Source organism: Spermophilus citellus (genome assembly GCF_964194105.1).
Source record: "Spermophilus citellus genome assembly, chromosome: 14".
Lineage (NCBI taxonomy): Eukaryota > Metazoa > Chordata > Mammalia > Rodentia > Sciuridae > Spermophilus > Spermophilus citellus.
The window spans coordinates 6,675,673-6,688,766 of NC_138194.1; the positions used below are offsets into that span (position 1 = coordinate 6,675,673).

Below are 13,094 nucleotides of genomic sequence, written 5' to 3' on the forward strand. Positions count from 1 at the left end.
AGGGCCTGAGCTGGTGGTCAAGGGCAGGGCTCTGTATCTGTCAGTCTGTCCTTGGAGTCCCGTGCCCTTTCCAGAGCTCTTCCACCGCCCAGAGTCTTGTGATTTTAGACAGATGCTGCTGGTTTAAGCCCCAACAGGCTCTCAGTTCAGTGCTGAGTGATCATGCACAGGGACAGAGCCTATCACACAGGAACAAGTGGCCAGCAGCAAGGTCCCAAAGAAGATCCAGGAAATGGGATCCAGGGCACAGACCAACATGCTAAGGAGAATTCCGTTCCGAAAGGGCCCAGAGGCTTAAAGATTCCACGTAGCACATCAGGCCAGTCCTTACAAGGAGAGTGGCTACAAAGGGGGGTGGACGGACTCTGGCAAGTGGGCATTCACGCAGCAGGCTCAGCCTGACCTGCATAGCGCCTGAGGCAAGCTGTGTGCCCTGGGTTCCAGAAGAGGGAGGGGTGGGCAAGGCCAAGAGAGGCGGCACCCAGACCGGCACGGGGCAGTGGAGCTCACCCTCAACACCCTGGCTGCACCCCAGGAGGGCGGAAGCTGGGGCCCAGAGGGGCCAGGGCCTGAGCCCCACAGGTATGAACTAAGATTCCTACACCTGGATTTCCAGGCCTTTGTGAGTCGGCCTCCTGGAGGGCTGACCTGCCACCAAGGGAAGGGGACAACAAAGCCAGGTCAGGGTCCTGGAGAGGGCCCCCATGCAGTCCAGCACATGACTCAGATCAAACCCCGACTCAGGGAGTCTGACCCGGTCAGACAGCACACCACTGTGTGGCCCTGGACGAGGCCTGAGTGACTTTCTGATGGGGAGGAAGGCAGAGGTTGGACAGAGAGCTGAGATCTCTCTCTGCCCCAGATGCCCACAGTTCCGCCATGATGGGAGGCTGCACGGCTTACCATCCAAACTGGGGCCACTCTGGAGTGAAAGGGGGAACTGCCGAGAACTAGTGGACAGCAGGCACAGAGCAACGTCCCGAGTCACAGCACATGATCGACAGAGGCAAGCACTGAGCAGCCCAGGTAGCCGGGATTCTCCACTAGGGACCGGTGCCCACACTCAGGGACCAGTGTGTTGACATCCTCAGCCCAGGGGAGGGCACCAGGAGGTGGGCGCTGGGGGTGCTGAGGGCAGGGGGCAACCTCATGGTGGGATTGGCAGCCTCATAAAAAGGTCTCAGGGGCCACAGCCCACCCCCAACCTGAGAACCCCACCTCCACCCTAGGATCCTGCCTTGGGCTGACAGGGCTCTGTCTCACCTCAACCCTGGACTGCCAGCCTCGCGTGGTGAGAGCGAGCCTCTGCTGCTCAGGGGCCTCTGTGTGCATTTTGTTCTATCCGCCCAAACAGGCTGGGGCATTTGCACCTGGAGAACCGTAGATATTTAAAAGTCTGGACATATTTGAAAAAGGAAGCTCTTGAGAGGCCTCTCTCTCCCTCTCTCCGTGGTTGGCTTTTTCCCTAAGACCATTCTTCTTCCTCCCGTAAACACACAAAGTCCCTGTTTACGGAGCTTTTACTCATGTTTATGAAGCCATCATATACATTGAAAATAAATATTTTGTAAACAGAAATAAACAAAAAGAAAGATGGGCACGGTGGTGAAAACATGAAAACATCCATCCTGGACAGATGCATGCTTCCCTGGGTAACAGTGCATTGACCTGTGACCTCACCAACAATAGGAGCGAGCGTGTCTGAAGGAGGAGCTGCTGCCTGCAGTCCCAGCACACCAGTGACCTTCCTATACTTGGTCACATTAAAATCCTTCACACTCTCATGCATTTTGCATTTTTTTCCCATTGGCAATTTTGTGATGTAAGGACACTGGTCATTTGGGAAATGGTAGTGTCCATCCTTCACTGGACAGTAGCATGAACTCGGGAAGTCACATTGTCAACACAGTCACCGACCCCTGGGTGTCACTGCACTCATTTCCACCCCTGCTGGTCCTGAGCCCTGTCTATACCTTGAGAAGCCCTGCCAACCTTGCCTCGGTGGATAGTCACTGTGTCCATGAGAGGGAGCTCCAAACCAAAACTCGAAAGCCTGGTTCTGAAGCCAGGAAAAAAAATTAAATAATGTGATTATCGAAAATACTTTGTGATTTTGAAAAAATGATCATGTGATGGTAACTCGGCTGTAGATAGTCACAATGATTGCCAACAATATGGCAATGTTGAAAAAATTCAGTTAAGCTGGGAAGGGGACAGGACAGGAAGTAGGAGAAGTGGGCAATGGGTACAGAAGGCAGGAGCCTGTCTGGGCCAAGACTGTCCCTCTCAGGTGGCAGCCCCACCATAGGATTTTTTGGTGTCAGGGTCCACAGGAAGGAAAAGAGGAAAGTCATAGGTGGGCCTGTAGGTAGGACTAGTATCCTCAGAGCAAGACACTGCGCTTCCTCCCAGCGGTCACACCCAGGAGGTGCCCTCTAAAAGCCAGACGGGCCAGGCACAGAACCTGCAGGCACCATGTCCCTGGGCTTGCAGCCTCCAGAGCTGTGGGACAAGCACTAGGGCCATGGTGCTTTGTCGTGACTCAAACCACCACCACGCCAGGCAGGCCAGTGCTGGGCCGCTGTCTTGGGAGGAAATCCAATTGGCAGGCAGGAGGGAGAGAAGGAGCCTTTGTCTGCAGCTGCCTCCTGCAGCCTGTCCCTCCCCGCACCCAGCAGGACAATGGGCACTTCTCTGCCCTGTTTTTCTGCTTCTGTGTTTGGACAGAGGGTAATCTGTGACCAGCAAGATGCAGGAAAGAAAGCATCTGTGTTGGAATGCAGCCCAGGAAACCATCGACGCTGTCCGTGAGACCTTAGAAGGGAAGGGGGCTGGGAGGCAGGAAAAGTGCAGCAGGAAACAGATGGGAATTTCCAAGGCAGATTTCTGCAGAAAACCTGGGGTGCTTTTATGCAGTTGGAGTCCTGGGCCAGCTGCCCCTGGGTGTCCAAATCCTTACCCCTGGTGCCACTGTGGGAACCTGGTCACACGGTTCACTGGGACCAGCCCAGGTTGCTGGGCTTGGGACAGGGCTCTCTGCACCGAGGGGTTTCCGAGAAGGTGCAGCTCTGCTGTTCGTGGTCTCCTTCATACTGCAGGGAGGTGAGGCGGAAGCCGGCCTCAGAAAGTCCTTGTGCATCGGCCCAACCACTCCCACTTGAACCCCAGAGACAGTCAGTCTCTAAGTGTAAACACATATAACTAGCCCCAGCTATGGGGAAGCAAGTCGGCTGGAAGGGGGACCCAATGCTTGACCTCCTAGTTCCCAGGAGATCCTCCAACTGGAAGAGTATTTTTAATTCCACAGACCTGTACCAGGGCACTCACATTAATCCAGGGGGTCTGAAACCCAAGAGGAAACATGACTGTGCATTTGCCACCAGCAAGGCCCCTAAATGATGATAGGACGCTGGAAGACTGCTGGTGGGCACAAGCCATGTTCTTGTTATATTTTTGCTTATAATGCATAGGTAAGACCAGCTATTGCAGTCCTCTTCCACTCTTTAGAGGTTCCAAATTAAACCATGGAAGCAGAAGCAGACCGTGTAAGACTGTTGCAAAGGACAATGTCAAATTTGTAGGTCAAAGGACAGATTTAAATTTCAACCCCTTTGCTCCAAGCCTCCCTCCAAATGAGCTGCTCAGTCTGCTCTGAAGTTCAGAAACTCACCTGCTCACCCAGGCCCTTGACCGGGGAGCGGGGGGGATGGTTGGGACCCCTTGGCAAGGAGGTAGGGGCCCAGTGAGGGGACCTCGTGGAAGGGCTGGTGCCTGCCCTCAGGCAGGCTGCTCCTGGGCCTGGCAATCACACTGGCACTGGCTCTGCTGGAGGATGCACCCATTGCCAGTCAGTCACCACCCAGAAGCCATCCAGTCTTTCAATGTTTCCTCGGTGGCTTGTGTTTCACCCAGGTATAATTAGAACACTTGGCTCTAAGCTTGAAAACTGAGCTCATCTTGCAGCTTGGGGGGTTGTAGGACCTCCATCTTGGCTCTGTGCTCACCATGATTGCTGGACCTTCTGTGGCCCCTGGTGCTCACCGTGTCTGTGTGAACGGCATGGTCCACCCCTGCTGCTTCTCAGTCAAATCCACAATGCACGCCTTGTCCACTCTCCCTTAGATCTCAGGGATTCTGCTCGTCCAAACCCGACTCCTCCTCCTGGTATCTGTTTGGTTCTGTTTTCTTAAGTCCATGTCAGTGCAAGGAGACAGGCTGTATGGTAGGATTCCACGGCTCCGTGTGTTATGAGAACATGTTTAGAAAAGAGTTTCTTAAGAAAAATACACTATTTCCTTTTATAGGAAATCCTGACAATAAATTAAGAGTTAGACAGCTTACATATTACACAATTCTGTTAACAAACATTAAACATTTTCATTGTTCTTCTATTAAAGATTAATCCCCAAATAAGAAGCCTTCTGGGGAAGTTAATAGATTCGACATTCATTCAAGTTAAGGATTGCTATTCAGTAAAAGGTCCCCACCAAAAGTGCCCACTGGTAGGTGGGAGAATATATCTAAAAATATCCAGAATAAAGTGATCTCTCTAAAGTCTACCAGGAGCTCAACAAATCAACAAGAAACACTTAATGAAAAGATCAAAGAAGTTAAATCGGCAGGTCCCAGAGTGAGTGGTTTCTTGGCTTAGAGGAGGTAGGAAAAGGCACGTGAAGCTAATGACCTCCTGTCCAGGGGAAGGACAGGCTGACTAAAATAAGGCATGTAACGATGGGGGTGCAGTGTGCAAGGGGGGCTCCTGGATGCTGGCAGGTGGGCACACCCATGCCACGCAGGTGCTACGGGTGGGGGAGGGCACGGCCACCCAGACATGTGGAGGTGTTCCACGGTGGCTAAGTGGAAGTCCCAGAACCTCGCCCTGGTCCCGTACCTGACTTGAGAGGAACCTTAGAGTGTGGAGGGGACTGGCATAGCAGGTCTTACCTATGCAGTGTGAGCAAAATACAACAGAAACGTGGCTCATGCCCAACAGTATTCCAGCTCATACCATCAAGAGACTGCCACTCTGTTGGCAGCTTGGAGGCATCTGGGGGATCTCCCCAGGGACAGATACCCGAGGACCACGCCTGCCAGGGGAGGAGGTGCCCTGTGAGTCTCACACAGGACCTGCTGGAAAAGGTGAAACTGTGGGCCCAGTGAGAGCCCGGTGGTCAGCAGGGTTGCGGAGGAGGAGAACAAGGCCACAGAGGCCTTTAGGGCAGAGAGGCTCTCTTGGTGCTGCAGGGGACACGAGTCAGCATACATGTGCCCACACCCAGGGCGTCTCCAGCACCACGTGCCCCCCACCCCCGTTGGCTGTGGGCCCTGGGGGAGGGGGTCTCACAAGCCCACCAGCTCCAACAAACACTCAGCTCTAAGGGGTGCTGCTTTGGAGGCTGGGCTCAGCTGGGGGACAGGGGAATCTCTGCACCTTCCACTCATTTTTGGTGCTGTCTCCAAATCACTATTTTTAAGAACCTTTGGTTCGTGCCTCACAGCGAGCTGAGGAGCCTCTGCCGTCTCCTCCTTCTGCAGTTCCTCTTCAGAGCCTCGCCTGACTCTACCGGTTCTGTGGCCGCCTGCCGCAGGGACCTTCCCTCTGTCCTCCCTCTCCTTGGTGGGCTCCTCTCAAGTCAGCCCGCAGTGTCCCTAGGCCACCATGCCTGTTCTCAACTGTCTGCTCTGAGTGCAGAAGGATGGTGTCAATGTCACACGGGGGAGAGGGAGGGCGCAACCAGCCCTGGGCCTCCGCTCTCACATCCCAGGACTCGCCATTCTGTTTCCTAGCAGGCTCCTGGCTGCATCTGTGCCACCCAGACAGACTTTCTCCCTGCCTCACGTTGCTGTCACCCATGTGCTATCCTGGCTCTGACACTCACCAGAATCTTCCTAAGGGAGGTGTCCCATCTGGGAGCCACAGTTCCTTTCACAGTGGTAGACACAGTGACCTTGACCCGACTGTGGACTGGAGAGGTCAATGGTAACAGCAAAGCCACAGGAGTTGTCAGCCAGACATTGCCTTGAACATGAGTGTGCAGCCCAGAAAGGAGAACAGGAGGTGAGTGTGGCGTGCGGCTGCTCTGGACTTCCAGCCTTGCCACGTGCAAACACAGTGCTGGAGCAGGCGTGACCTGTCGGCACCCCAGGACGCCTGCTGGCACTGAGCAAGCAGCTGTCGGCACGTGTCACAGCCGCTTGAGCTCCTCTGAGCAAAGCAAGTCTCATCTGCCCACTGCGTCCCAGTGCCATGCAGAAGCGGGGTAGTGGCACTCACTGGATGTTGGCAGGACTGTCACTTCTGCTTCATTTCAAGACCTATGCCTCATAAACTACCGGCCTTGCAGAGCTGCTTCAAGGGGTGCTGTGCCCTCTGCCATGCCACCCAGCATCAGGAACCGGGTATCTAGGACATAAGCAGCCAGGATTGTCCCTCTCACTCCAAGGTCCATGAGCCTGTGCCCTCCCTGAGAACTGGAGACCAAGCCTGTCCACAAGTCGATGGCTTGATCTCTGCCACTGCAGTGTGTGGAGACACTGTCACCATGTGATAGCTCTAAGGTATTTGCCACACAATTGCGATTGGCACAGCCTCAGTGCCCACAGGCCGCATTAGCGCCTTGGTCAGCACAACACAACACACAGGGTGCACCTCTTCGCACAAATAGCTTTTATTTCATTTATCTAAAGAGGTTTAAAATCCTTCTTCTCACTGAGCAAGACTATTAGAGTTACGTGAACGGTTCTCCTGGATCTCGTTCACCCGACTGCTGTTAGATGATTCATCACCTCAATCTGAAAAGCCTGTATGTTTTTTGTCATTACATCTAGTTTCAAAGGCTGCAAAGAAAACCACTCTGATTTATTATCCAAATCCTAAAACTTGGCAAGGAAAACACTGAGGCTCAGGGAAGTTCAAGTTGAATAATATTTTTGCAGAAGAAAATGCAGGAGAGAGACAGAGACAGCAGTTGGGGTACTGAGCACATCTCCACCCTTCAGCAATGGTCCTGTCCCCTCTGAGTAAAGAAAGATCCACGAGAGAAACTGCCTGGACTGACTGCCACCAATCAGCAGTGGCTCTGGGGTCCTCCAGGGCCCACTGAGCAGCGAGGTCTGGTCTGTAAGTACTCACTCCCGTTCACAGGGTGGAGACAGGGCTGGGGCTGAGGAGGGGCTGTGGGCCCCAACTGGGAGGGGAGCTGGGGGTGACAGGATGGCTGTCACTCAGGCCAGGGTGCAGACTGGACCAGGAGACACTTACCTCATGGTGCAGGCACTGTGTGGCCGACCCCAGCGTGTGCATCAGCATCGACACGTCTCCAGACACCAGGCAGTGCTGCGCCTTATCACGGAGCCCTCTCCTCCTGGGCATGGCCAGCCTGGTCCACACGTCTTGCTGAGCTGGGCTGGAGCCGCACCTCCCCTTCTGTGGGGATCTGTGGGTGGCGCAGGCTGGGGCCAAGGGCTCTGGGCCTAGCAAACGCAGAGCCTCGTTTTCAGGGACCCCAGATATAACCTCATGACCTACCATCCAGCTCTGGAATTAAGTACCAAGTGTGCGGTGACCTGAGAGCTCAGAGGGCTCTGGGCCACAGAGGTCACTTCCTGTCACACACAGGAAAAGCTGCTGCTCCCAAGGACAGGCGAGGCTTCTGAAGGGCCACTCTCGGAACTGTTCCAAAATGTCGGGAGTCTGTCACGTTCTGGCCTGGCTGTGACTCGCTCGCCTTGCCCCTTCTCCCTGGGAAAATATTGGGACTGCCCCTTCCTCACATGAGGCCTGTCCTGAGGACCTGCCTGCGAGCTGGGCCCACCTCAGGCACCTGAGGCTCTGCATCCCAGTGCGCTGGGGCCCACTGATGGGGCTTCGCAGCCCATCTGCAGAGGCCAGTGCTGCTCTTCCGCTGGGGGTGCACATGCAGCTGGTCTCCTCTGCTCCCCACTGAGCCCGTTTCTCAGTCTGTTCTGAAGAGCTGGGATGCACAGGGGCAGGGAGGCACCTTGGCTCCAGCCCCAGGCCCTCTGGGATTCCAGTGGGATGAGGGGGTGCTCCTGGGGGGAAGGGGACGCCACTGGGGAGATACGGCCACCTTCAGCATCAGCCGGTTCCTCCAGCCAGCGCAGGCCTGCCCAGGGCATGCCCCTCACACACCCCACCTCCGTACCCCGACACTCAGACACCAACCAAGGTGCTCCCTGCCTAAAACCCCTGAGCCAGGGAATAGGCAACCAGAGACACCCATGGCTCACCCACTGAAATTAGCCAATCCTGAGCTGACTGCTCTGCCCGGCTGTTTCTCACAGAAGCACAGGTAAGGGCCAGCCTGGCTTTGTCCTCTCCCCTGTTCTGACCACCTGGCGCTTCTCCCCTTGACCCTGCCTGGATGAAGTGACCCTCCATGAGATCCCCGCAGGTGATAAACTTCTTCCTCCCAAGCCTCAACTGATCTCCCCCTGTAACCAGCTGACCCCACCACACAACAGGCCGTGGACAGGTCCTCAGATCAGTGGGCCTCTCTGGAAGGAGAGGAAGGGGGTCAAAGGAGCAGGAAGCCGTGAGGACCTGTGAGGGGCAACTTGGCCTCAGGCATTCTGAGCTGGACAGCTTGCTTCACAGATGGGGGATGCCAGCCTGGTGTCCTGCTGCCGAGAGGGGGAGAAGCAAGCATACACAGACTTGTGGGGCACTGGCGTTCCACACAGTTTATTTCACCTCTGCATAGATCGACACACATAAAGGGTTTTACAGCATTGATGCTCAAGCGCTGATAAACGCATAATAGACACAGTAACAGCTGCTCTGAACTTGCCTTACACAGGTACAGCTAGCTGGTCATTAGTAAAGGGCAGCATGTGAGTACTGGTTAGTGGGACTACGTAGGCTCTGCCAAGCACTGGGGTGTTCAACTCACAATACAACTGTGGGCTTTCACTCAATCCCAATTCACGCACCAGCCACCCAGAGCACCTGCCACACTGGCCCTGTGCAGGGCCCGCTGCTCCCCAGTCCAGTCGTCTTTGTAGACGTGAAGAAAGCACAAAGGTGGTGGCTGCTGGAAGGAACTATGACACAGCTCCGACCTCTTGTTCCACTTGGAGCCCCTGACACTGCCTCCTCGCGGATAATGACACTGCAGAAGAAGGGGGTCAAAACAGTGACACTGAACCGCCAAGGAAAGCCCACGTCAGCCAGGGAGGCATTGACTAAGCACAAACAAGCACCCTGCCAAAAGGTGACGGCAACTGTGCACCGACTGTCCCAACTTCAGCAAAGAGCCCAGAGCTGCGGACATCAACAGCAACAGCAATAGGAAGTTTCTTAAGAGACCCAGAGGGCACACAGCTGCAGCAGAATCACTGAAGGCCCAGAATTAACCAAGTGGAGCAGATGGCTCATTTCTTGCCTAAGTATTTGCAGCAAGACCAATACAGGTCAGAGATTTAACTGAGGGCAGCTCAATCCCCACAGCGTTTTCTTAAGAGGAAAAGAAACAGGAGTCACCACAGCCTCGAAAATCAAATCACCATGACCCAGATCCAGAGAGATGTCAAGAGTTAGAGTTGGGGTGCTCCCACCCAGAACACGAAACAGAAGGGAGACAGGGCTGCACTGAGCACGTGCCCTCAACAGACCACCCAGAGTCAATGCTGCCAGCTACCCAGAGAACAGAGCCCTCGCGTGCACACTTCCTGAGAGCAGCACTGTCCTCCCAGCAGGAGAGGCCAGCGTGCGAAGGCTGACCTTAGGAGGACATGGGTGTCCTAAACCTAGAAACCTCTTCCCACGCCCCAGTGACCAGCAATTGTTCACCCCAACTACCTTCCTCAACTGCGTGGGACGCAGACTTAGACACCTGATGGAAGGCAACCGGACCCTCCTCAGGCCTCAGGCCTGGGGGCAAGTCTCAGCGATGTCCTCAAAGGGCGTGGGTTTTGGGTCTTTGATGGGTGCTAGCCTTGCTGCACACCGAAGGGCCCGGCCCCACAAAAGCAAGCAGCCTGGTGCTCTCCAGGTGTCAGGGCCTCCGGCCTTTGTTCTCATGTGATGATCCAACATGGGTTGGCCAGGGTCCGTTTACTACTAAGGAAGTAGTCGTTCCCTCCACCTCGGGGACCTGCCACCAGTTCCCACAGGCACTCTGCCACTAAGCCAAACAAGAACAGCTCGCTTCCCGGGGCACCGGGGGATGCCACTCGACACCCAGCACTCCTACCCTCTCTCTGGAGTGCCGTCACTCCAGAGGTCCAACTCAAGAGTGGACGTCCCAGGAGTGACTTGTCAAGCAGAATCACAATGCTGGTTGTTTTATGAATTTGATATTTAAGGGATGAAAGTATTAGCCTGGACCCTTTTCATATTAAAACTTTTAGCATTAGTAATAACATTCTAGAGAGTATGTACTACCATATACAATGTACATTTCTTCAAAAAACACTACCTGTTCCTTTTTGCTGTTAAGTATTTCTCGAGTATACTCCTATAAAAGGCCAATAAAATCAGGCAATAGTAAGTCTCTCTTTCTTTCCCAAAATGATTGGCCAAGTTTCCAAGACATATTCTTGGTTCATGCACACTCAGAAGCCAGCATGCACACCACCAGAACACACTCCAACTGCCACTGTGAATCCCACTCCCTTCATGCATGAGTTTCATGCTGACCATTTTTAAACACACTTAACCAAGACTTTCACAACCAAAGACTCTAAAAAGCACCGCCTACGTCCCACTATCCCACCACTGGTTAATAAGGAAGTCATGTCAAGGTCTTCGTGGTTTCATCTAGGTATGTTCCAGAAAGTTGTGCACTTGTCCTATTACAGTAAGATGAATTGGATTTGCAATCCAAACCAGTTTGCCTGTTCATGAGCGTGAATTCTACCCTTGAACTACTAATGGACAGGAAGTCCTGGCCAGCATTTCTGAAAAGTAAACTGACCTAACAAATGAGGGGGAAATCAACTGATTTCTTTTATATCTTTGTATGTTCTCAAAGTAGTGAGTTTCACTTCCATTCTATTCAGGTATTTTGGAATTCACAATGAGATAAACATCACTTGCTGAACTACATTAAAAATACATGACATTTTCCCTTGTTATATTCCTTATGACATGTCACTCTGCCTTGTTTTCTTAGAATGATGTTGGTAAAAATTAATATCCCTCATCAGAATTACATGATACACATTTAAAACATTAGGTAATGGGTTTAAAATGTGCCTGTATCATTCATTTTTAGAATTGTCAAAAATGATTCTAACCCTCTTTTTTAGGAAGTGTCCCTCTTGGCTCCTTCTAAAAGGTGACAGGAATGAGAAGACTGGCTGTCACAGGGTCCTTTCAAAACAGACAAGTACCTTCTCAGTGAACTTTCATGATTCCATGTGCTGCCAGGTGACATTTCATCACCAAAGATCAAAAAGTCAAGTCACAGTGAATCGTCACCATGCCACCAAGGACTCCAGGCCCCTCCACTCAATGGCCTCACTGCTCTGGCTTGTGGGGACCCCAGTGATGTGTCCATGATTGGCAGAGGAAACACTTGCAGTGCCCCAGGGCCTAGAAATCCCATTGGTAATTAAAGGTTAAGTCACTCTACAGCTGAGCCCACCACAACTGCAGCACATGGTGACACAAGCTTTTTAACTAAATCACAGAAAGCTTTACTTATCAGCTATGGCTTTAACCTCAGGCCCAAAACAAAACAGAAGGGTGACTTCTCTCTTCAGCTGCACTAAGAGCTGGCGCCGGCCTACTTTAGGACTCCCTCTGTGGCCTGGCCAGGAGGGAACCCTGCCCAGCACCTCTAATCGCCTCCTCTGTGCTCAGGGCTCAGTTCCCCGGGAGAGCTGTACCTTATATTCACCCTCCTGCACCCCCAGGGCGGCAGCTGCACCTGAGGACCCATCTGTTGACCCCCCTCTCTTCCCCTAGGTATCCTGCATCTCATCTTAAAGCCATCTGCGCACGTCTTACATCTTATGCCATCCACCCACTAAGCAAAATGAAGCAAAAAAGAATCCAGAACTGAGAAGCGCTGAGAATGGCACCAGAAAAACGCCTCAGGGCCCCAAAGCCTCTATCCTCAAAGCGTATACCTGGTGCAGTGAGCAGCAACCCACCCCACCGCTCTCTTCCTCCTCTCCTCTGCCCCCTACCCACTGGGAACTGCAGCCCTTGGGGCCACCCCTTTGGTCCCACAGCTGCCCAAGGGAGATGCCCAGTGATCCCGGCCTGCCCTAGGCCGCGCCCTGCTCCCCCGGTCCGGCTTCTCAGGCAGGTTGAGCACAAATGGGAAGAGTGTGCCCCGGATGTCCAGGGGGGCTCCCAGCGGCTCTGGCTCGAAGCTGCCGCCGGCGCCTGCGTCGCCGCCGGGCTCACCATCCTGCGAGGGCACGAAGCGCCAGGTGCCCGCTCGGCTCACGCAGTAGATTGTGCCATCCAGGGCGGCGCAGCGGAAGGGCTGCAGGCCAGCTGGGGCGCCCGGAGGCCGCAGGTGCGCGGCACACTGGCTCCACTGCTTGGCTAGGCAGTGGTAGCGGAAGACGCTGACCCCGCCGCCGGGAACGGCCGCCGCCTGAGCTTCACCTCGAGCCCCGCATAGGTCGAAGCGGTAGATGAAGCCATTCAGAGCCACCATGTCGGCTGAGCGCTCGCGGCTGCTGCTGCACGGGCACTCCTGCCACTCGTCGCGTCGAGGGTCGTACTTGAGCAGGCGGTAGAAGAGGGAGCCCCCCCGACACGTAGATCTCGCCATTGCAGGTGGTGGCCTCATGCCCCACGGCGAAGGCGCCCCGTGGCAGCGGGGCCACCGCGGTCCAGCGGTCGGCACGCGGGTCATAGCGCTCCACGCTGAGCAGGCACTCGCCGCCCACGGCGTACAGGTGGCCGTCCAGCGCCAGCAGCTGCAGCTGCAAGCGCCTGACGCAGCGGCCGCACGGTGCTCCAGCTGTTGGTGGCCGGGTTGTAGCAGAAGACCTGGTCGGACTGGCGCGCGCGACCATCAGGGCCCGCGGGAGCCACGCCGCGGGCCACGAAGAGGTAGTTGTAGAGCACGCACAGGCCGCAGCCACGCGCCGGCGTGCCCTCGGGTAGC

At 54.5% G+C, this 13,094-nt stretch overlaps 1 pseudogene across 1 annotated transcript in view; it reads right to left on the reverse strand.

Annotated features, from left to right (window-relative positions):
- Nucleotides 1–2,993: 2,993 nt before the first annotated feature.
- The window catches only part of LOC308633229 (kelch repeat and BTB domain-containing protein 11-like), a 12,688-nt pseudogene continuing 2,587 nt past the window's right edge, over nt 2,994–13,094 (reverse strand). The window contains exons 2-6 of the transcript in view: nt 12,249–13,094; nt 8,953–9,131; nt 7,824–7,973; nt 7,262–7,436; nt 2,994–3,092 (exon numbers count right to left, since the gene is read on the reverse strand). The exon at nt 12,249–13,094 is cut by the window's right edge and continues 910 nt beyond it. The product of the transcript in view is annotated as a kelch repeat and BTB domain-containing protein 11-like (transcript). The remainder of the gene's footprint in view (nt 3,093–7,261; nt 7,437–7,823; nt 7,974–8,952; nt 9,132–12,248) is intronic.